We start from the raw sequence: 24,700 nt of genomic DNA, 5'->3' as shown, positions 1-24,700 counted from the left end.
AATAATTACCTTAAAATCTATAGAGCTGCCTGGTGCAAAACCAGTGTAGTTGGAAGAAAAATCAAGCTTCGTAGATTTATGTTCATTCCTTGATGATAAAATTGCTTGATCTTCTTTTAATTTTCTCTTCTGCTTTCAAAGCAAGAAGAAAATGACCCAATATGTTTTCTCAGACACACAGCTACAAGCTTCTTAAATTGATCTCCACTTTGGTACAAGCTTTAGAAGCTTAACACTCATTCAGCAGAGAATTATCAATGAAAGCTTGGGAACATTCAGTGTCTGCCCAAACAAATTAATCCCCTGGGAGATAAGTATCCAGCATCTTAGAAGGAATTAAAACTTTTTTAAGTGAATGGTTTTATTGTCTATTTGTCTAAGTTTACTCAACAAAGTTGCCTAGGTGCAACTGATGCTTTGTGTTTTGAGCAGGTTTGATATGTTTTCTGGTATTCACAAGAAACTGCTGTAAATTTATAGAACAGTTTGTTCTGGTGCATCTTGGACACAGCTGTGTGTCTTCCTATCATGAGTAATTAGGCAGGCACAAGAGGTATCTTACAAAATCTGTACTCCTTTTAACCAACAGAACCTTTTCAAATTCCCTCCCACTGTTTCCTCAGGAAGTGACATGGAAGTTTCTGTTAGAACATCTAATTAAGTAGAGTGGAGATTACTTAAGACTCCTCCAGTTCCCTGAAATCAAAGCACATTTTTCCTAGGGAAGAAACAAAAGTTTTTCTAGACCTGGTCATGACTGCAATTTCTGAGTTCCTAAAAATCTCCTGAATGATTCTGGTCTTCATATGCAAAGGCAAAGTTTGCTGGTATGGTGAGGATCAATCACACAAATGATGGGTGTTGATACTATTATTTCAAGTACTGCCAAAGAAAGGCTTTGCAGTACAGATTTCAGTTATATCCTAGCTGGAGAATATTTCCCAACTGAAGCTATCATACCTGTTCTACAACCTGGACTTGCTCTGGGCCGTAGCACCTTCCCTTGGACGGTTTGTACCCACTCACCCTTGCCTGTGGCAGCTTGTCTGCCGAGGATATGCTGCTGGGAGCTGCACTTTTCCAGCAGAATTTGAGGCTGGTTGAAGTATTTCTTTAATGACTGCTGATTTCTGGACCTAATACATAACTGTTTATACTTCAGGATTTTAAATCACCTGCAGGGAAAAGGCAGTAGGTTGCAAAGCTCTGTTTAATGGTGTACTTTCAGCTTTACCATGGGGAGAGAAATGAAAGCAAAGATGATACTTCAGATGTGGAAACCACTTTCCTCTTTAGTAACCCAATGCTCAGATTTTTCACTGACTGTGAAAGGCTATAGCCTTTGGATTTAGCCAGAAGCAAGAAAAGGACTAATGCTTACTACATACAATTAAGCACTATTTTAGTCTAGACACTCTAGAATGAGTGCTCTGTAGATTTTTTTTTTTTTGGTTGGTTGGTTGTTCTTTTGTTTTTTATTGTTACTCTGTGCAGTCCGTGAAAGATGAGCAATAGGTAATCTAATGCAATCCAAATCCATAGCTGTTCTGATGAGTGGGATTGTTCTACTAGATAAGCATGAGCTTCCCTGGGGCTTCCTGAGCTGACTAATAAGGTCAGTAGGGAGGAACCTGCTGCAGACAAAGAAGCAGTACTGTTAAGAATAGATTTTCATTTTTCTCCTTCACTTACCAAGCTATTACAATATCTGAAGTGTAAAGCAGTAGGTTTTTAGGAGGACTGAATATAGCACCAAAAAAAAAAAAAAAAATCTAGAAAAATCTAGCACACCTAGTAGCATTTACAGACAGGGTGAGCAACTGGTTCACTGATTCATGAGAGTCAGAGTGCAAGTGCCCTGCTACAGCTGCAACAACAGCCCAGTCACTTCATCACTACTTTTACCTTTCGCCTTCAAGAGAAAGTTCACATTGTGTGCATTGCTTTCCTATGGACATTTTTGATTTTTTTATGAAATTCATAAGGGAACTTCAGACAAAGTCCAACCCCAGAAACATCTGCTGAAACTTCTGGGGCAATTCAGAACTCAGAAAAACATAGCAGACCTTAGGCCATAAAATACATTTATTATCAAAAGTTAAATGTCTCCTCATGCAGACAAGGAAAGTTATACATTGTGTACATAGAGAGAAATATCTCATAATGATTATAGCTAATGAACCCTCAATGCATACATTTGCCCTTCTGAAGCCATTATTCAATAAACATGGAATTATTTATTTTTTATTTTCAAATATGAACACTAATTGAATCTGTAAATCTTGGTTTTTATTTCTATTGAACTGTCATTTTTAATTTTGAAGTGTGAAGTCTTTCTGGAAAACAAATGCAAGTTTTTTTTTTATATTCAGACATATGCTGAAATAGGAATAACAAACACTGTCTTTTCCATAAATCTATTTCACTACAGCAAAAAGCCACTTCTGAGGGTGACATTATCACTGAATTATTTATCAGCTCATATTGTCACGGATATCCGATTGAGAAATATAAATCTAGACTAAGTAAATGAAAAAAAAATATTAGATACTACATTAATCAACAAGTGCTAGCCCTGCAACCAGTTAAAACACCATACACACCTATGTGCAATTTCCACTGCATTTTTCTGAAGGATGAGTCATAGTGGACAATGCACTTTTGCTGAACAGCCAAGTCCCATAAGGCACCTCTCACTCTTTCAGTAAAGAACAGCTTTCAATGTTATTGCACACTGCCTACCTTGAGACACTGAGATATGCTCCTGCCAGCTTAAAAAAAAAAAAGCCCTGTTATGCTCCTTAGTACAAAAAACCTGTTTCTCTCTCTGTTACATGTCAGACTGCATCAACTCTCTTCCACAAGATGTGTCTTGCTACCACATCCTTGTATACATACTGTCAGAGGAGCCTTCTCAAACCCAAAAGGTCTACTGCTCAGATAATACCCAAAATTTTTCTTGGCTTAGTCTCAAGGTACAGAAAACTCATCTTTTATGCCTCTGCTTTCCAGTTGCTCATCCACAACCCCCTGGAGATACTTCGGCTATTTCTAGGGAAGGCAGGAAGCATAGCTAAGAAAAACAAATCTGTTCTCACTAGTAGTGTATTTACAGCTCCATTAGGAATTTTTTTTAGGATATATAAACCACAAAAGCTTGAAATCTTCTGCTCTAGGATCTTACAGTCTAGACATCAGGCACTTGGCAGTACATGGAAGAAGGACAAGTAACAAGGGAACTGGGGTGAAAAGGATGCCGCTGGAGGGAGTAAGATCCATTAATTTATCACATTAAAAATGGACATCTCAGCAATCATGTTAAAGGGGTTGTGTTTTATCTCATAAAGAAATATGCATGGCTTATTCTTTCTTTTTTAAAGCAGTGACTTTTTAATAAGGTTAGATTGTGCTGTGATGAAGTAGACCATTGATTTTAGGTAGGGTTTTGCTCTTTTTAAAAAACAGTTGCATTCTTGAATCAGTCCTATTTACCCACTTAGTTAATAGATTCCCCTGTCCCCTAAGACATAAGACCAAACACATAAATTCCTAGGAGCTTCAGGGTGGTGGATGTTCTTTTCCTCATCTGTAAGAGTGGGATTTTTACTAAAGTTGCAGATGTTGACATGGATGGCATTATTATTATTGTTGCTGTTATTGTTGTTGCTATTGTTATTAATAACCTAAAAAGCAAACCATAATAGTTTAGCAGGAAAATATCAATGCAGGGAAAATGTTCCATATGCCAGTATATAAATAGATCTGGCAGAGAACATAACAATAGCTCTGCTGCTGCTCTCTCAGAGCTGAGCTGATTCTGATAAAAACAACAGGTGATTGTTTATACTGTCTTTCACTGTAGATGAGAGGGAGCCATTGCAATGATACTGCCTATTAAAGAGGATGTAACTCAGTGAGGTAAACAGTAGTTATGCAACAGGAAGAACACACTGGGTAGGTTTGAACATGTTCACAAATAGGTTGTCTCTGTTGGAAAGCAGTGGTGAGTTCTGCCTCTGCCCCACAAATACTTACATGAAAGCACAGAATACTTTACGACTGCAAGTGGTCGGTGACCTGTGCTGTGTTCTTAATCCCAGAATTACCATTTTCTTTGAGCAATGTCTGTAGGAACCATCTCCTTGCTCAGTACACCAGTAGTTGGATATCTTGATGTTGAGTTGCCTTACAGATGCTGCCTAAAATTTGCATGGCCTGCTAGGAAGGGCATGGAAAAAATACAGTTGTTAACACTGGCAACAATTTACTTGTTAGCCATACTCCCCGGAGCAAATGCAATTCTGTGCTTTGCTATTTTGAGAGGCTGTGTGGCCTAAAGGCTTAAAATAATGAGCAAATATCACCTCGTTTCCCTGCCTTGTACAGTGGAGATGCCAATACTAGTTGTCCATTACTGAATTCAGGCAGAATAAATTAATTCATATTAACACACTTCTTTGAAACCATGCTTGAACCTGCTTACTGTTGAGAATCCTTATCGCAAAACCAAAGGGATCCTGGTCCTTCGTGGATCCAGAGAGCCATGAGGAGCTCTAGAATAATGGTGCCATTAGTGACTTCCCAAAACTAACCTGGTTAATCTGAGAGGGCCTTGGGTCCTGGATGGCAGCTTAAATAAAGAATGCACAGATAAAAATACTACTTATCAAAGAGGTCTTCCAAATTCTCTGCATTGAAAGAAAAGGTGGAATAAATCTTGTAACAGACAAAAAAGGAAATTATTGTTCAGGCCACAAAAAATAGGTCAGATATAAAATATCCCATATCCATGCTCATCATACAGTATAAGAGGAGTTGAACCTGCTCTGTGACTTCCTAACAAAGGTAGCTCAGAAGATGTCAGTTAGCTGATCATTGTAAAAACAAAGAGGATGAACACACTTCACATTTAGCTGAAGCTAATGAGTATTTTCTTTCTCCCGGAAAAAAAAAAAAAACAACAACAAAATAGCAACTGTTCTTCATACTTTTTTCTTTTTTTTTTTCTTCTTGTGCATATATGTGTGTTGGATATTAATTACCTATATCCTAGAAGTCATGAACAAAGATGACATATTTTCATTTTGTGGCAATGACTCTGATTATACCACACAGGGGACCATGCAACAAGCAGTTATTTGTGATTTAGTGAAGACGAACATTTATCTTCCATAGAGGTGTTGTGGCTAAGCGGATCATACACTCATTACACAAATCACATCTGAGATCTGTTTCCCAATCTATCATTTTACCTGTTGCAGAACCAGAGTTCCAGCTCTTAGCTGTACTTTCTTACCTGTCAAAGTATGGAGTGCTAATAAATCTTTTTTTTTTTTTTGTTATCTGTTTGAGGATAGATAATTATAAGAATTATTACAGCTCTTTAGTTCTTTACTCCTTGTTTTTGCTCTCCTTATTTTTAGTGGCCAGAGTCTACCATTTAGATCCAGTAGAAGTACTGTGTGCTGAATGTATTTTTTTCTATTTTACTGAAGTACATATTTATTTGTTTTCAAGGTGTTTTCAAGGCAGATTGTTTTGGGGACACAAATCTTTCCGGTTACTATTAATTAGGGATAAAGACCCTTCCTCCCTTCTCCTTCTGAAAGGCTGGCTTCTTAGATTCACAAAATGATGTTTTGACACAGCTCTCTCTAAGAATAAAAAGCTTTTTTTCAGTGTTCTCATCTTTACAGTGCAGAACAAAAAGAAATGGTGAAACACTGATGGGTGTCACCAAATGAAATTGGCCTTTCCAGCCAGCTCTAATTTCTACTGTAGGCTAACTAGCTGCTTGCTTAGTCCCTTGTGAATTCATCTAACTGTGAACCTCTATGTAGGCATTATTCCGTGAGCTGCCACATACGGTTAATGTGTCCTCAAATGGCTTCAGTGTTATTTACTATTTTGTAAATTTGTCCAAGAAAAAGACAACCTAGAGTCCAGATTATTTTTCCTTTCAGAAACCCTTAACAAGCAACACAGCCTCATCACCTTAGTTTTTTTCCAGATTTTAAAATGTTAGCAATCAATTTCTGCTAAAACCAGCAATAAACAAACAGCAATTAATGAATCTGGCCACTTTCCTGCCCATGGTCACTTCTACTGAAAAAAATATAAATAATCAGATGTCTTACACAAAGTCTGGACAACTTGAGCCCAGAGGTTTAGAGCACATCAACAGACATTTAGAACTCAGAAGTTCCTCATCACAGTGTGGGAACTATGGCTGGCTTGTGTTGTGGTATAACCCTGGCAGGCAACAAAGCATCACACAGCCATCCTTTCGCTCCCCTCAGCAGTGGGATGGCAAGGAAAATCAGAAAAATCTAAATGAAAAAACCCATGGGTTGAGTTAAAAACAGATTAATGAGTAAAAACAAACAGACAAACAAAAAACAACAAAATCAACAATAAAAAAAGTAATGCAAAAAAAAAACCCCAATTGTTCTCCACCAGACAAGAGATTTCCAGCCCACCTCCAAGCAATAACAGCCCTGGCAAACTTCTCCTGCCACTGTATCTCTTACTGAGCATATCCATGGTATGAAATATCCCTTTGATCAGTTGGGATCAGCTTTCACAGCTGTGTTCGTTCCCAGCTTCTTGATGAAAAGAAAAGTAGGGGAGGTCTTGATGCTGTGTAAGCACTGCAGCAATAGCTGAAATATCCGTGTGTTATCAACACCGGTGTCATCATAAATCCAAAACATACCATAGCAAGCTACTATGAAGAAAATTAACCCCCAGGCGAAACCAGTGTACATAGCTACCAGCAGTGTGTACAGGAACTAAACAGCTAAAAGCCCCAAGTCTCCTTGCCCGTAGACACACACAGAGGCTGAAACTTAATCTGGTGATATACACATAGTTAGAAACATTGAGCACAAAGAGTCATTCTTTGTCTGAATTCTTATTAGTCAATTCATACAGCTGCCTGCTGACTGAGCAATCTTTTATGAATCTTAAGTCTTAAACCTCTCCAGGAAGACCAAGGCTGTGTAGTCTACAGATTAATGTGGTACAAACTAGGCCATTTTGCAGGACTAGACCTAACTCTGTCTTTCAAAGGCCCCAGAGGATGGCTTGGGACGATGAAAAAGGGGTTTCTGTTCTGTATATGTTTCCCTGCTTAATATTGTTGCCTGGAAGTGAAGATTTTTGTCTTTGTTTTCCATGTTTTGTTTAGGCTCGTTTCAGACAGCAGTTTGTACAAAAACCTGAAATTGATTAAAGGAATGTTTTTCCAGGTACTGATATTTTCTTTCCATAAAACCATGCTCAATCTAAACCAGAAGTGGAAATCTCTTTCAGGAAGAACTATTAGAGAATAACATGAAGTCTGTAAAATGTGCTGATATTCACGAATACATTAATATAGGGAAAAATCAGGGTGGTGTGAGAGACTGATTTGAAAACAGACTGTAAGCGGCGAGGAGAAGCAGACAGGCCAACCCAATATGGGTGATAAGCAACTTCTAGTTTATTTGTGACGCAGTTCACACATATATAGGAGTGGTATTCAGCCACTCCTTCTTGGCATAACAGTATTGGTTAGCCCCCACAGCTTCCTCCACATTCTCCTCCCAGGTCCGGTCTCCGGCCACCTGTGGGGACCACCCCCTGCCTTGCTTGCACAGTCCTCCAGAACTCTATGGTCCTGCTCTCAGAGTCATTCTGCAACACAGACTTCACTATCCCTTGTCTCAAAGATTGGTGGAAGTTGAGATAAGACTCTTCCATCCATTGTCTGGGAGAAGGGTGGGAGGAGCTGAGATAAGACCCTTCTGTTGCCTCAAGGATTGGTGTGAGGAATTGAAATGGGACTCCACCATCCATTGCCTGAGGGATGAATGAAAAAGAGTTGATAAGACTCTTCAGTCCCTTACCTTCAGGACTGGTGTGAGGAATTGCTGTCCATTATCCCAAGAATTGCTGCAGACACTGTGTGTGTCTGTGTCTGTGTGTGTGTGCGCGCATGTATGTGTGTGTGTGTGCAGATGTGCAGTTGAAGAGCTGGCTGCAAGACCAGGGAAACTGGTCCACGAGGAACGTGTAATACTTGACATGAAGAGCAGAGGTACTTCCCCCAGCTCTTTACAAAAGGGGTAAGGTAATCACCATATACACACATCACCAAGAGACACATCTCCAGGGAGCCATTACCATGAGTATGACTCCAGAGGATACCGCCGTGAAAACACTCTCCACCAATGACTACCCGGAGGGACACCCACCATGAGACACTATCATAAGGGCGACTCCCTGAGACACAGTCCATTGGGTACCTTCAAAGGGACTCCAGAAGGTCACCTCCATGAGAACACCCACCCCCAACTGGTTCTTGGGGGATACTCTGTTCTGATGCCAACTACAAACCCTGGAGAACTCCCACCACTGAAGATGACGATAACGGATCCTCAGGACACCACTGGATCCACTATCTATCATCACTAGGTGGTGACTATCTCTCTCTGCACCCTGAATTCTTGCTTCATTTTCTACCTTTTTTTCCAACCTGTCCTGTTGTTATCCCATTTATCCAATAATTTCCCCCTTTTTTCACAATAATTGTCTTTTTGCAATTTGTAATAAACAAATTGTCTAATTGCGGTACTTGACCTCTTTTGTGCCTTAATTTCACTCTTGGGATCACAAACTGAAACAGGGTCTGGCACTAGGGTTTTTCCTCCAATCGGACCCTTTTGGTGGGAAACCAAAACAAAACCCCTCCCAAAACAAACTAACATAGTACACAGATAAAAAAATAAATAAATAAAAATGAACATTTTCTGATGGATTTTTCTTTGATTTTAAAGAACATTCCAAACCACATTATCAATGTTTCTAGTTACTGATACAGTGGGTGGGCCCTAATTCAATGACACACCAGTACAGAGACATAATATTAATCATGTGCTTAATTCTAACCCTATTTCATGAGTATTTAGGCACATAAATCTTAACTTTGTTGAAGCAGGGATGTGAGTAGGAGGAACAAATAACCCATTCATTAAATTAAATAGATACATGCCTGGTTACTACTGTCTTAATAATTTGTGCTATAGCACCTTTTCCACATGTATCTTTCCACATGATACTTGAAACACTTTAATTAGTAATGTCTCATAACACTCCTTTGAAGGAGATAATCACTGTAGTGATTTTGCAGATTAGAAAAGGAAGACAAGGCAGATTGTACCCTATGTTTCTGCTAAGTGCTTCAGTTTTTAACCACTAGCCTGCAATGTTAAATTTTTGATTCCCACCAATAGCTCCTCTGCACAACAGCTGCGCACACATTAAACATTCAGCAGTTCAGCCAGAGCAGCCCAGTGTTTGGAGCACAGGTGTAGAATGCACATACTTGAAGGAACTGTTTTAAATCTGTCACTTAAGTTATTAATTAAAGCAATAATCTTGATTCCTGAACTTGTTCTTTATCCCTGAGGTTAAGAGCATAACATCCTTATTCAGAAGAGCAGCCAAAGATCGGTGAACCTTTAAACTAACACTTTTGTGCTGAGCATTGAACACTCACATGAGTGTAATAAGAACTCATGTTCTCATGTAATAAGAACTCATGTTCTTATTACACTATTAGGACTCACCATAGAATATCCCACAGGTGTTACAAAAGTTATCAATAAACACAGACCTTAGGTTTGTCTTTAAAGGGAAATAGGAATGAAAAAGCTCTCCCTCATGGTTTATGAAAGTAGCTTTAATGGTACCTATAATATTTCAAAAGATAATGCACTGGACTCACCAGTTTAAGTAGTCAGGTACAGTTGTTCTCTGAAGAAACAAATCAAGAGCAAAATTTTAAGTCTCAGTATTTTATTAAGTAACTTTTTTCTAAAAGTTCTGAAAAACTTTGACGTGAATATTCCAAGTGGCTCATAATTAAATGCGACCAAATTTACTTCAGCATGTTTGTCATTAATGCAAAAAAGGGTCTATATATCTACTCTGGAGAAAAAAACATACTTTTTTCTTTCTAGAAGGTTTATGCAAAGTTTCACTGCATCATCTGCTGGCTCTACAAGTAATGCAAGAAAGAATTGCTCTTAGCAAAGGCTATTCAGGTGTTGATGTGTGTATGGTACAGTGAGAAAGAACAGAAATTATAGTAATTTCTTATTGGTGGTAGAAAAGATGGTTTGATGAAAAGGCTGTGTTTTGACCTAGCAGAAGGCTACACTGATAACTTTGAAGGCGAAAGAACATATGAAAAGAAGTAGATTTTAGCTGTTTCTCATTCTAAAATTTCATACGGAAATCATATACCAATGGATCCAGGTCTCTTTCTGTGTATGATTACCACATTTTGCGATCTATAGCCTTGTTGGATCACCAAACATTATTAAAAGTGTTCCTGCAAGACACACTGCTGAAGAGCTCTGGAGCTCATTTGGTTTGCTGGCTGAGCTTGACCACATGTGATTCATTGTTCTTAATAATCATTGCAGCAATGTGGAACTTAATCTGAGACTGCTCTCTTTCCAATTTAAAGGCTTATTAGAAAGGCTGCTTATACTTGATTTAATACCAGCTTGAGCTACAAAACTGTTGTCATGGCTCCTCAAGAGATTCTGTTCCTTTCCATGCAAAGCAATTCACCCAATGAGCTACTGCATAAGAATGTGAAAACAGGCAAATTTAAGATGTACAATATGTAAATACAGTCAGAGAACCCATATATTCTACATTCTATGTCTGCTAAGTTAAGCTGCAGCAGAAAATTTTGTTGTTGTTTTTATTAATATTATCTTTGTTAAATATATCCTATTGAGAGGAAAAGAAAATAAAATAATAGAAGGAAGCAAAGAATGGCTTCTTACTGTCATATTTACAAATGTATTTCAACCTTTCTAGGTGAAATGCACCTAGAAAGGTGTATTGGTGCATAAGGCACAGTTTTCAACAGAGGATGTAAGTAAATTATCCAGGATGCTTAGGAGAATATTTAAGTTCTTTTTGTGATGATAATGAAAATAAGGAAGGAAAAAAACATAGCAGGATTTTTAGCTTTTATAGAAAGATATAAATGACTACAGTTAAAAACTGCACAGGAAAAAAATATTTAAGATTAAACAAGATGAGTTATGGAATATGTGATATTAACTGTTACTAATCTTATCTTGATTCATAAACTGAAGATTGAGAATCTGCAGGTACCCATCTAGTATAAGTCAGTACAACATCATTGAAACTCTAGAAATAGGATAGAGGGGAAGTCTAAACAACTCCATTTTGTGGACTTTAAAAAAAAAAAAAAATAAGCAGACAAGAGAGAATTGTTATAATAAAGTAATTAGGAGTTAGAATTTAGTACTCAACTATTAGCAATAAAACGGTTTGCAAATTAGTTCTGACAAAGGGACTCTAGTAGTTGTTCAAAAGCGTGCAGTGAATTGAGCAAGGGATTTGTGCTGGACTGGAAGCAGTAGGAAAAGTAAAGAAAGTTGAATACATTTAACAAGTTTGGTGACCGAACAACAGCGCAATGAATGAAGACCAGCGTTGATAAATACAAAGCCGTAAATTCCAAAGAAGAAAAAATATATGCTGATGTATTTTGCTGAGGTTTTTCAGTTAAACATCCTAGTGACATGGGTATAAATCCAGACAGATTAGCAATGTGTTAAGTTACAATATCTAATGCTAAGACAAACAGCAGAAGAGATAACATAAAAAAAAAAAGGAGAATTTATACAGCCGTGATTCTCGGTGAACAGGAGGACACTTCTTAGAAGAAATAGATTATCGCATGTCTAGGGCAGAAACTGTTTTGCTCTTTCTACAGAAATACTGGATTCTGGCCTTTGCTGGAGGAGGGCTGCTAAATTTGCAAGCCTACACACTGGGAATTCTTTACTTTCCTCATGCTGTGAGTCAGACACAAAAAAATTCAAAGAAATTCCAACTGTGAAAGAAAGGACATGAAAAATGTATTGATAATGAATGCTGAACCCAGAAGAGTAAGGTAAACAAACAGAAGATGTATTTCTAAGGCCATATCAATGGAGGACTGTAGAGTGTAATGCAGAAACTACCAAGCTAGACATTAGAGAGCTGGCAAAGCATACAGTACATTGTAATGACTCAGGAGATACCAGATCAGGTACTGAAAACAGAGCTAACGTGAAAATGTACATGCTTAATTGCAGGAGCACCTCTGTCTCTCATGGCTCAGGACTCCTGGCCCTGTGCCGTGCAAAGCCTTGGTGAGTGTGTCACTTGTGGCCCTACCAGTGGATGAAAGGGAAAGGATAAAAGAGTGTGATATTGCTCCTGCCTATGATGAGCGATGTCTGCACAGCACACAGGATAAATAGAACTATTTCTAGTCTGATTCAAATCAGCAACTCACTGGGCATTAAGGAGGAGGTGTTATTGAGCATAGTTAATGAAAGGTTATTGCTAATGCTTGGTTTTAAGCAAACTTTTTCTTATTGTTGATTACTTGCTGCTATTATTGTTTGAATTCTCATCCTATCTGAGTATATGTGTGACCACCATAAGGTTAAGCCATTTTAACAGGCAATGTTCTTCTCCTGCAAGTGTCACTGCTCCCTTAAGTGACAATAGGCACAAAATGCAACACTTTCAGGAGAAAGCAAGAGAAAACAAATATCCCACTGGAAAATGCACGCTGCAAACCTAAGAGGTATGGATTCCAATTCTCCCTACCCCAAAGGAACTGCATCAATTTTCCTGTTTGTATCTTCTCTTAGGACGGATCTCAACTGCCTGCAGAAGTATCTTGCTAAAAAAGTGTCCAGGAACTCTTGTTAATGGTTCTGTTTCTGGAGTTATGTGGTTTGGATGGGCTTCAAACAACCATCCACTCTATGTGTGTTTCGGTGAGTAGTACCAGTACCAGAGAGATTTTGTAGAAGCCCTGTGGCAGAATGACAAGTACAAAGGAGAAGGGCCTGTAGAGTTATGCTACCAGAGAGCTTGGTTCCTGGGCTTGAACTGCAGCCGGAGCCTTTGACTTCATTCCTGGTGAAGATGAATTCTTGAGTCTGCTTGTAAAGTAATGTTTTGGGGAAAATATTTCCCACAGAATGGTGACCCTCTTTAAATTTCTTCACCAAACCAATGGTCCTCAGCACCCCTCTGGAGTCACTAGAGCTTTGCACATAAAGCTGCCAAGAGTTTAGCTGCCCCGAGAAAAGAGGTATTCCATTTGAAATACCTCTTGATCTTTCACCAGCTAATTAAGATAAAACAAAATGCATGGCTTGACTGTCATCTGCCTTCCTATGCCCACACACAATCCCCGAGTGCAACGCAAGTGAAGTGAGCAGGTTTCCAGTGACAAAGGCTCCCTGAAGAAAAGTTCCACCAACACTTCTGCAATAACACAACTATTTACTTAGGGAGTATTACTGGAAGGAGATATTCATAGTCCTGAGCTTCAGGTTACTATGTTCTTCAATGTACCTTAGATCTTCTCTGAAATTTTAAAAGACACAGTGAAATCTTCCTCATTTCTAGCCACTGACTCCAGCTAATGGGTACATTCAATGCACAGAAGCAACCTTCTCCAGCTTGCTGCAGGGACTCATCTTCCGAGGAACACATTTAAAACACATTTAAAACAACAGATGTGACCTCAAAGCACATCACACCAGATGCGCAACTCATTACTGGCTTGCATTTGCTTAAACACTTGCCAATACACATACGAGCAACGGCCGTATGTTCAGAGGGATGCGTGTGTGCGTGCACACCCGAACACCAGGGCAGACAGGCCGCCGAACACACGGACACCCGGACACAGGGACAGACACTTCACCAGCGGCGGGAAGACCGCTCTCCATGGTGCTGCAGGCTGCTGCCCCGCTCTCCTCCGGCGGCTCCCGCAGCTCTGCCCGGTGCAGGATTTTCCTGTTTCCTCCCGATAAGAGACACTTCAGACTATAAATCACGGAGTTTCAGGTCAAGGAGGGTCTGTGCTTCTATGGTCAACGTCAAGTAGAGCTTTTAAGCTGCGCATAACCCACTCCACTGGCACACAATTTAGAGAGGATTTTATTTAACTCTTGGCCTTTCAAGAGCTTTGTGCCACAGCTGTAAAAAAAATCCTATTATAATCACAATTGTATGACTATTTGCCCCCTTGATAATGTAGGGTTCGTTTTAAACTCACATATTACATAAATTGAAGGCATATACTTCCTTTTTGTTTTCTTTTTCCTGAAAATCACTTTTCTGTCTGTATTCAGAAGTGTCTGACGGACTTGAACATATGCTATACCATCCTTTTCAACAGCTGCCTTTCCAAGTCTGGATAGAAATTACATTGGTTCTCAGGAAATATATTTGCAGATTGTTCTGTAACTGTTTTCACATCTGCCCACTTGCATATTCAATTACTCACCTGAGGCACCGCAATATTTACAAAGAGCAATTATTCCTATCAATTACACAAAAATGTCACATCATACACAAAAACCTGCAATTTATAGGGCTTTATGGATAGGTAAACTACTTGCATGTATACATTTAAAATTGCCCCTTTAGCTTACACTGACTAGTAGGATGCTCTTCTAGATACTGTGTTTCTCCTTAATAAAACTGTAGATTTTATTTTCCAGCTCGCCACCTAGCTGCTCTGCAAGAAAGGATCAGTTTGGCTTTGAAAATTAGATCCTGAGACCCATCTAAACTTGCTGGGAATTTCCATTTCATTGGTGTGGTCTTTTTTGCATAATTCCTAGTATGTCAGGCTTTGAGACTTAAAGAGGCCAAAAGAATGCTGTTTTGGTACAGGGGGAAAGTGAAAGAAAAGCTTGACAATCACTGTTGCTGAGGGGTGAAAACAACACACTTCCTTGCTAGCTGAGCTGTAGAGCTTAAAGATTTCAACTGGGAAGAAGAAACTGATATGCTCTCAGTTCTCTAGCATTAGCAAGTTCCTGCCTGCAATGTGTCAGTATTTCAGTTCCTTCCCCTGGCAGATCTAAGTGTGTTTTATAATGTTCTTGTGGATGCACTGCTCTGGACACAGCTAAGTGATTACATGTCCTTTTCTGTTAAAGGTTTGACCATCAGTTGATTTAACTCATTTAATTTCCACTGGTAAATGTCTATAAGCAATTTATTTGCATGGAGTCTGGCTCATAGTTGTCTTGGTTTGGATTTGCTCCTTCCTTTCTTTTTTTATTCTCTGCAGTCCACACCATCAGGATGATTTGATGTTCCATTGCCCTATTCTCACCAGCATTTTCTCAATGTCTGTCAAACACCTAGAACCTGCCCTGGTCCCTGCCAGGAGTGAGGTGTACAGCTCAGTGAGGTGAACCCAGTAGCCTCCTTCTTTCACTTTACACACTAACCGCCTTGTGCTGCTTGGGTCAAATGGCTGTTTGCAGATGTCTCTTCTTCACAGAGAGGTTAGGTCTTCCCCCTGCTCTTCCGTGTCCTGTTAGCCTAAAACTGGTGGCAAAAACTCCAAAGGAAGAGATGCTCCGTGGCTCTCAGAGCTATTTCTCTCTCCTGGGAGGTGACGTGTCCACCAACAGGGACCACACTGGGGACCAGACCTCTGAAGGGAAATCAAACATTTCGGTTTGCAGAGCTGGCTGTCTCCTGGACTTCCTCTCACAGTCCTTCAAGAAAGCCATCTACTGGCCGGGAATCTGGTCACCTAAGACAATGCAAACAAGCTGGAAGGAAGCCAAACCATCCAGATCCCCTTTGCTAGGCATCCACATGTGTAAGGGTGCACCTTCCCTCCTCTGAGGTAACTTGTCAAGTGAGAAACAACATGCAAACACATCCATAAGACTTTCCTTGGCCATTCTTGTTCGTATAGGGATAGAAAGAAGCTAATAGGAATGAAGCTTTTGTCTGCCCCGGGTCCATGTGGACACGAGTGTCTGGGAATGAGAGGGAAACCAGCGATTTTGCCTGGGATCTGCTATTTTCTCATACCACCTATAATCCCAGGCCTGTTGCAAGGGGGTGAAGCAGACATGACACTGAGACTGGGCATTGAGAAGGGGGAAGTAGATGCTGTCGAATTGCAAGGATGACCCAACCAGGATATTTTTGTCCCCACATCGTCTGCTTCCTCCCTCACCCTTGAGGGGACCATGAGTCTCTCCACACATTTCTGTGGGCCCCCGGAGTGAGTGAAGGCTGAATAGGAGGGGGACTGCACCCCCTGAGTTTAACAGAAGATATCACCTTGGAAGTGGTGCCAGGGATACCTCTCCTCCCTTTTTGTCCCTCTCCCACTCGGGCTACAAAACCTTGGGGACAGGACATGGCCCACAATGAAGTCTCCCTAGAGATCACTTGGCACTACTGGGTAAGGATGGGTATGAATGTCATTTGTTTTGAAAATCTCCTGGCTGAAAGTTGCTATCTTTACCTTCCTGGATGAGCCCCTCAGTCCCTCCCTAAGAAGCGGAGATCCTTCTTAGCAAATATTCGCTTCCTCATGCACTTCCTTTTTTTTTTTCTGCCTTCGAAAGGCTGAGCACTTTATTCTGTGATTTTACGATGAATTTACTCTCTACAGCAGTTTAGCACACTGCAAATGACTCGGCTCCCCCGCCCTCCCTTCTCTTGCATGAGCCAGAGGCGGGGGATGCATTTCAAATGTTTTAGACTCAGGAGCAGCTTTTTTTTTTCCCCTCAGGAGGTGTGTCTAGCAAGTAGCGCTCAAAAGAGAGAAGCCGGTAATAACAGATGCTTTGTCAAACTTAAAAGGCGCTGCTTACAACGGAGTAACTGGGTGCCATCGAGATGTATCTGCTGAGACTGATGAAGAGCAGAGCTCCGCGGGTTCAGGAAGGCACCGCTGCTCACATACCTTTCGGGGGGAGGGGGGAGATTGTCCGCTCCCCCCTGGCGGACTGCAAACAAGGCAAGGTGGAAGTGGGGGTCACACAGGGGTTCAACACTGGCCTTTTATTTCCATGGAAAATCACGGGAGAGGGAACGGGGCGGGGGGGGGGGGGGGGGGAAACGGGGGTATATGGGCCGGGGAATGGAGGTGCTTGGTGGCTTGTGTGAGGTTCTCACGGCTGAGGGTGCCCCTCCAGCGGCCCGAGCTCTGAAGCCGAGAGGCCACTAGACGGGGAGCGCGGCACTGGGGAGCCCCCTGCAGCTGGGTAGAGCTGCGCCGAGCCCCAGCCCCAGCTCGGGGGAGCCTTCTACCTCCCCTCCAGCCGTGGGGAGCAGCCAACTGCCCCGACACCTCCGTCCCCTTCCTGCGATGAATGGAGGGAGGGAGGAAGCGTCCCGAAGGCTGCCGCGTGCTGCCGGGGTCGGCCCGGGGTAGGGCCGACACCTCTAACTGCTCCTCACTTTAGGAAGAGCTGACTCGCAGTGCTCCCGGTGCTTGAACTCTAACTAAATCTCCAGAAATCAACGTTCACAATCAAACACTCGCGACGTCTCGGGGGGGGGGGGGGGGGGGGGGGGGGATCACAATAGCAATAATAATAAGGGCAAGAGGAGGCAAAGAGGAGGCAGGCATTGTTCCTTTTGAGGATCATCTTGATTAATGAATGTTAAAATATGCTGCTTCCAACCTCGAGGTGACAAATCTCATCTGAGCTGCCCAGAGAGCTCTCTTCTAACTCTACTATGAAGTCCAGGCAAAATTTTATGAAGGCAAAGAAATCAAGGGGCAGATGTCAGGTCTCAGCTGCCTTGATGCTCTCAAAATGACCTAACCCTCAAATCCTGTAAACCTGCTTTCAGGCAGAGAAAGGTACCTGAAAATTTATCTGCATAAGGCTGAAGCATGAGTACCTCCAGAACTGAGAGCTCCCCACACCCAGATTAACTCTGCCACCCAAGGCAGGGGAAGTACCCATCCCAGGGAAGAGTAATCCCAGGCTTCTGCTACCCTGAAGGTACATCACCCTCTTGGGGATAAATCCACTACTGAGATCCTTCCAGGAGTAGTAGCTAAATATATGTGAGTAGTGAAGGCAGCTCCTCTGCCTGGGCAAGCCCAGGCCAAGAAATACTTTCTGCAAAGTGAAGGGAGTTTTTGGAGTGGAGAGGAAAGGACTGGTTGGGTTGCTACCCCATCAGCCCTTCAAGAAGAAAGGTGGGTCAGGGGAGGCAGGGCAGGCAGCAGCCAGAAGCAGGAGTCACCTTCATAGGTGCACCTCTCCTGTCTCTTCACTTGTCACTTCCTCCCCTAATATTCTTTGGACAATAGATGAGATGGGTTCCTCTTTCCTGTTTCCCACCCCGACAGCCTCTCTACCAAGGGAAACGCATCATTCCAGTTTACAAATCAATTCTGGTCCAGGAGAGAGGCAAAGACAAAGCAAACCTAAAGATGTTTATATCTAGATTATTCCCATTGAACTGGTAAATTCCTTCAAGCAAAGTAAGTACTTCTCAGCCTAGAGACTAATAATTAAAGGGGACTGCTTTACACCCAAGGAGGATTAACTCTTGTTCTCAAAATGTATATGCCTCCACTAATTTGTCTGTCATTGTGTCAGGGAAGCAGCTTTCTGTGAATATTTCAGCACAATAATCAGTTAAAAAACCTAAACTGGATTCGTGCAACAATATCTTTTTCAGTGTGTGGAGACTCCAATGCTTGCAATAATCTGAAAGCAAGATCTTTTTCTCTTCTTCTCCTCCTCCTGTACATTGCTTTAGACTTACAGCTATCATGGAATTGTGAGAAGTAACCAGAAATAGAGGAGAGTGGTGTGGGGAAAGATGGGGAAGAGGTAATTGAAAAAAAAAAATAATCGGTTCTGATGTGCAAATTGTAGATAAAGACTTCTGATGAGGAAGAAAGGAGTGTCTAATGAAGAAGTGGGGAGAGTGTTTTGAGAGATAACAAGAACCAGTAATTTCTATTCAGCAAAGCCACCAAATCAGAAGGCAGTGCTGATCTCATTGGAGGAGAACCTTCAACAGCAACTAATCCTGTCATATTGAAAGAAAATTGTAAATATTCTCCGCAGAAATTGCCCTCCCATTGCAGCTAATCGAGCCCACTTCGCACTCGCACACCCCCACGCACCTCTTACTCCCAGCCCCACCGGTGGGCAGCAAGGAGACCCACAGCCACAGCACCCCAGCGAAGGCATTCACCTGAGATGCCGACCTAGGCTTCCTGTTCCCCAGACCCTTCCCTCCTCCCTGAAAGTGGCAGCTTGCCCTCCTTGCGCTGGGGGAAGTATGAATTATTAGCAGCTCTCTTAACGAGTTCCAGCTTATGGTTGGTTTTGGGTTTGTTTTCTCCAGTCCTGTGCAAACCGTTAAGCCAGGTTTGACAGTTCTATTGCTCTGCGTTATTTATTGATTTCTTTTTGAAACCTCAGCTTGGCTGAGCCGAAGCAGGGACTCCCCAGGGCCGATCAGGGTATGAGTGTGTGTGCGTGTGTGTGTGCCGGTGCATGTGGGAGGGAGTGAGAGAGCAAAGGAGAGACAAAAACTCCGTCAGCCGAGGCAATGTTGCCTCTCATTTAAAGCTTCCAAACTGTTTCCCCCCATTATCACGGTACCAAGTAATCTGTCTTTCCCCCCACCCCAACCCCCCTCCCTCCTCTCGGAAGATATGGAAGAGAAAGATAAAGCGGCCGCCCCGGGGCTCTGATGCGCGCAGCCCGCCCGCCTCTGCCACCAGAGCCGGCGCGAAGCTGCAGCCGCCGCTCGCAGCAGCCGCTCGCAGCGGGATGGGATGCAACTTCTGCTAACTGGATCGCAGGTAGGAAAGCTTTGGCTTTTACTGACTTTTTCTCTCCTGTTTTGAATTTCCTTTTTCTGCCTTTTTTATTTTTGTCTTACCCACACACTCCCCCCCCCCCCCCCCGCCGCTTTTCTTTCTCGTCCTCTACCCTCCGCCCCTTCCTTGCTTCACATAGGATTTCATCCGCTGCTGTCATAGGAAAGCTCCCGCCAAGAAAATCATGTCCAAGAAACGAGCTTACGTTTTACTTCCTGCTAGAAGGAGCAGGACAAAACATAGGGAAACTTTTCCTGAAAGAGTCCATGGAGGTGCAGGTCACCGAGGAAAGGCAGCGAGAAGAGAGAAGGCAAAGGGATTGTCCCCAGCCTTTCTCTGTTGAATTACAACTGCGATATTCATCCCAGAATCTAGTCTAGCATGGTACAGCAGAGAAGGAGAGAAGCAGTAGCTCGAATTAGAGAAATCCTCACATATTCTAAGCGCTGTCCACATGTTTTTTATATAAATGCTGCGTTCCGGCACAGGGACATCTCCCGGACTATCCTTTTTTAATCCCGCTGTGACACGTTTGTTGATGACTCCTGCAAAATGTCATCGGGAGCGGTGAGCACAACTGTCCCCGGGGATCGGATTCTGCCCGCGGAGCAGGGGGACCGGGGTATAAGGGGAGGAGGCTTCCGATGTGCCAGTGCGGTCCCTCGCCCCTCAGCATCCCTCTTGTGAAGCATGCACCTGTCCGGGGTCAGTGCTCTTCTCCGCTGCCTCAGGTCCCATGTCCTACCTCGCGGAGGGGGAGCGCTGCAGGAGGCGGGGAAGGGATGGGGTTTCCCTGGCCCATTTCCGACCCGCTTCCTTACGCCTGGGGTCCGGTCCCCTGCGCGTCCAGGGAGCCGGGTGCGGAGGGGTAAGGTGCTCCAGGGCCGGGTCCGGCTCGCCCCGAGTGAGCCCTCGGCAAGGCTGAGCCGATCCCTGCCGTGACTCCGGGCACCTTTTCTTTTCTCTCGTGCTGCCGCCACGGGGTGCTTGCGGCCAGAGGGAGCGAGCTGCTGTATGCTGTGGGAGAAAGCTGCCTCCCAGAAACAGCTCTGGGGCATGGAGGTGCTGGTGCTCCCCAGAGCCCAGACATTTCGGAGGCTTTGGAGGGGCAAGGGTCTTTCCGGGGTGCTTATTCTTGTGTAAAAGTAGCGCCCGGCCATTTGTCCGGCTAGAGCCACTCTTGCTTTCACTCTCCTCCATCGGTGTGCACCCGCCGCCGGGCTCGTCCATTCCTCTCAGCTGGCCAGATGCCAGGGTGATGGGAGAGCTGGCAGGCTGGAAGCGGCAAGGCTTTCACGGCTTCTCCCCTTCACACGTCCCTCTGCCGGCAGCTGGTGCTGCCGTGGGGAGGCTTTGCCTTCCCAGAGTGGTTCCCATGCCAGCTTTGGGGAGAGGCTGTCGGGACTTGCAACTCGTTCCCTCTGGCCTAGGGGTGAGTCTTTACCCTTTCACTGGGGAAAGGACAAGATAAACTTCCTCCATCCCCTGTAAGATTGCTTTTTCTTTCTATTTTCATGTCCCAAAGTTCCCTTAGGGCAAGAAGAGGCAGCTTCCTTTTCAACTAGAAGGGGACTCTGGGGATAGGATAATTCTCAGTGCAAATCTAGCCAGAATAGTATCTATCTCTCCCCATTTTTACGTGTCAGCTAGTGTGGTTGCACACATTGGCTTGTCCCTATCCCTTAAGGAATATCTTCTTTTGGCAAAAGGGAAAAAGTCAAGGGCAAAAACCAGAAGAAGAGCCAACCTATGCTTGACAGCCTGCTCCTTCAGTTTGGGGGGGGGGGGGGGGGCTGGGAAACACCCAAAAAAAACCCTAAAAAACCTCCCTCCCTCAAAAAAAAAAAAAAGAAAAAAGGCTGATAATGAGGAAGGTAATACAGGATAATAATACAGGAGATCAGAAGTAGGCTCACTGCCTGCTTTTATGGTATTGCATTGCCTGCAATCACAGCCTCTGTCTAAATACATACCAGCCTCGATCATACAGTTTACGACACCAGCCGCTCTTGGTGACTCATCTATAAACTGCGTTAAGCTACACAGAGTACGCTCCCTCTCTCCTTCAGGCTCTTTATAACTTTTGTCAAACTTCCCTTCTGAAGGACCCTGGGGCTGCAAAAGCAGTGCTGTTCGCTTTTGCATCAGGAGAGTGAGAAGTTCTATCAGCTCATTCACCTGATGAGTATGTGCCCCACTAAGCTGCCCTCTCTGTCCCTTCCTGCAGCACTCCGTGATCTCTGCATTGCAGTCCGCTCAGGAAAGGGGCTTAATACTTGAGAAGAGAGGTCTAGGAAATCCCCAAGTTGCTTTGGATCACGGACAAAATAATAAAAAGGAGAGGTCATGTTCTTCTCCCATTAAATATTAAGATTTTAAGTAATACTCTCTACTCAAAAGTTTGTAACTCTGCATCTGGGCAGAACTTGGGGAGATTGGGACCTTGTGTGATCAGGAGTGTCCTGAGGAGGTGGAAGGAGTGGCAGCTGTGCCGAGCTGTGCCATCACCCAAGAGAGAGACCAAGACAGAGGGAAAACCGAGGACATCAATGAAATATAGCATCTGTGAACAAAAGCATGGTTTGTTTTGGTTTGTTTTTGTTGTTTTTTTGTTGTTTCTTTTATTTTTTTTTTGCCTGCATGTTCAGTCTCATGCCCCACTATCATTCTGGTTGTCATCTCTGGGCTGACTCCCTTTGTGTGTTTCATGGCTCTCAGTTGCACTAAGTGCTTAGATGTTTCAGCCTGTTGGGTGTCTAATTCAATAATCTTTTGAGGACATCTATTATGAAATCTCCCACTGTTGTTGATACAGTCCCAGGCAGTTACTCTGCCCTACTTTACTCCTGTAACCCACTCACCTGTTCACCCAGACTTCTCCATTAATATCACGGCCCATGTGCAAAAGAGTTATTTTCTGGTTCCGTTTCCATAGCAGTGGAGCATGGGGAAACAAAGACAAACCAGTACTCATGAAGCCAATTCTCTTTCTGTGAAATCAAGACCTCTTTGAAAGTTGAGTTCAGTTTAGGGGAAGGTGAGGATGCACAGAGAGATGGATTTCCAGTCCAAAGCCCAATTCTCTGAGCCCTCTAGTGCTAGAGGGAGGGTGAAGGAAAGCATCCCCAAGCACAGGAGTTGTGAGGCTTCCTAGCACATTATGGGGGAAGGAGAGGAACAAGTGGTGTGAGTTAAGGACATTCCTTCCAGTGTCTGTTTCCAGCCAGATCTTCCTTCTTCTAAATCCCAAGCTGCAAAACATAAAAGGCAGATGGGACTCAACTGGTCCTGGTTTGGTCACCCAGAGATTAATGCTGGGGTGGGTTAAATTGTGGAGAAAGCGGTAAGAAGAAATAAGAGCTGGGAAGCCCAATCTTTATCTAGCCATTTATTCACAAATTTTGGATCTCTCTAGCTTTGAGCTTCACAGCTTGCAGCAACCAACAGGTAATTCTCAGATTTGAAGGCATGGAAGAGGATTACTCACTTGTGGAACCACTGCCCTGACCTTCTGTGGGCCCTTTGGGTGCACAGACAATGGCAATCAGGGTAAGAAAAACTGAGAGGGCTTAGATCCAGCTCATATGAATGACAGGGATAACTTTTTCACAAATGCTTGTAGCCTTAAACCTTAAAAAACTTAAATTGTATAATAGCTTTTCAAGCCCTGTTAAATTTGAGCCTGGTTTCCCATCTCAAAGAACCAGGCTGCACAAAGGCTCAAGCACTGAGAACGGCTGTAACTAAATGAGACAATTAGCACATCCCACACACCACCCTAGCCATCTTTTCCAGTTCTTATAGTTTGGAAAAGATAGCTTTATGTTTGCCAGGGTCTCCACAGCTTTTCTTGGGTCAGAGATGCCCTAAAGATGCAGACTTGCCTACTTCATATCCTCGTCCCACCAGCTGAACACCAGCTGCCTGTGCCTAGCAGATTGTATTGTCTAGCCCTCCACACCAGGTTGAGTAGGGATCTCTTGTTGACTTATCCCACTGCCTTCCCACATCTCCCTAATGCAAGTGGGCAGAATTAAAAGATAAGGCCATCTCTGTAGCTGTATTAAGGCACTGCATCCCTTTCCTATGGGCCTTGAGCTTGTTTCTATGTAAAAACGTTTTAGGCTGTGGAGCTGCCAGGCATTTTGAGCTATCTGTCCTACCCCTAAAGTTGTATTATTTCCTATATTTAATACCATCTGTTCCCTGCAGAAAAGGACACATATCAGCAGGTGTTCCAAAAAGACATCTCTCATATAATGTAAGTTTAAGTCCCAGGAGGATGGAACAGGGTGAAATAAATTTCATCTTGTTTTCATTGAGCACTTCCTAAAGAATGCTTGCAAATGGGAGTAAGATATACAATGGGATTTCAGTAGTCTATTGCCTTCATGTATTCATTTTTAAGAATATGATAAGGATAAAATGAAACAGACAGTAATTTAGGGCCAGCTGCTTTACTGAGAGCCTTCTGTCTGTTTTCTTTTGGATAAAATGATTCTCTGATTTCTGTCTTTCCAGTATCTCTTTTGACTCTCATGGGCTGGATTCTGATCTTAATTACATTCTTTAAAATCAGGAGTGACTCTGTTGATTTTAATTACTTCTGGTTTATTCTCGTATTCTGGTTTATTGAGCTCAGAATTTCACTTTCACAAAAACATATTAAATGTTGTAATTAGAATACGCCAGTGTTTTGACAACCATTCATGGAACAGCTCTGTTTCACCAGTCTCTGCTGAAAGGGAAAAGCAATGTGATGATTGGCATTGGGAATAGTATGGGGCACCTCTCACAGTGGTGAAAATAAAGATCTCTATAAACTGCCACAGCACAAATAGGTGAGAAATTCTGTAAACCAACATCTCTTAGGGTTTTCCTCAAGCTCTGAGTAAACTGTGGAAGGCGTTGGGTTCTTTTTAGGTTTTTGTTCTTTTTTTTTTTTTGAGAAAGAAATGAAATGAG

At 42.8% G+C, this 24,700-nt stretch overlaps 1 protein-coding gene across 5 annotated transcripts in view; it reads left to right on the top strand.

Moving 5' to 3' along the window:
• The first annotated feature begins 19,181 nt into the window (after positions 1-19,181).
• The window catches only part of CHRM2 (cholinergic receptor muscarinic 2), a 146,839-nt gene continuing 141,320 nt past the window's right edge, over positions 19,182-24,700 (top strand). For 3 of the 5 annotated variants that reach the window (XR_009964364.1, XR_009964363.1, XR_009964361.1), the window contains exon 1: positions 19,415-19,717. The gene's annotated coding sequence lies outside the window, so the exon portion shown is untranslated. Of the gene's footprint in view, positions 19,278-19,414; positions 19,718-19,874; positions 20,223-24,700 lie in introns of those variants that run through there. The other 2 variants (XM_062616472.1, XR_009964362.1) reach the window with 2 other exon arrangements.

This window comes from Pezoporus occidentalis, unplaced genomic scaffold (genome assembly GCF_034315485.1).
Source record: "Pezoporus occidentalis ecotype Australia unplaced genomic scaffold, CSIRO_AGI_Poc_V1 ctg19, whole genome shotgun sequence".
In the NCBI taxonomy this organism is placed as follows: Eukaryota; Metazoa; Chordata; class Aves; order Psittaciformes; family Psittacidae; genus Pezoporus; species Pezoporus occidentalis.
This window is presented reverse-complemented; position numbering and strand designations above follow the sequence as displayed.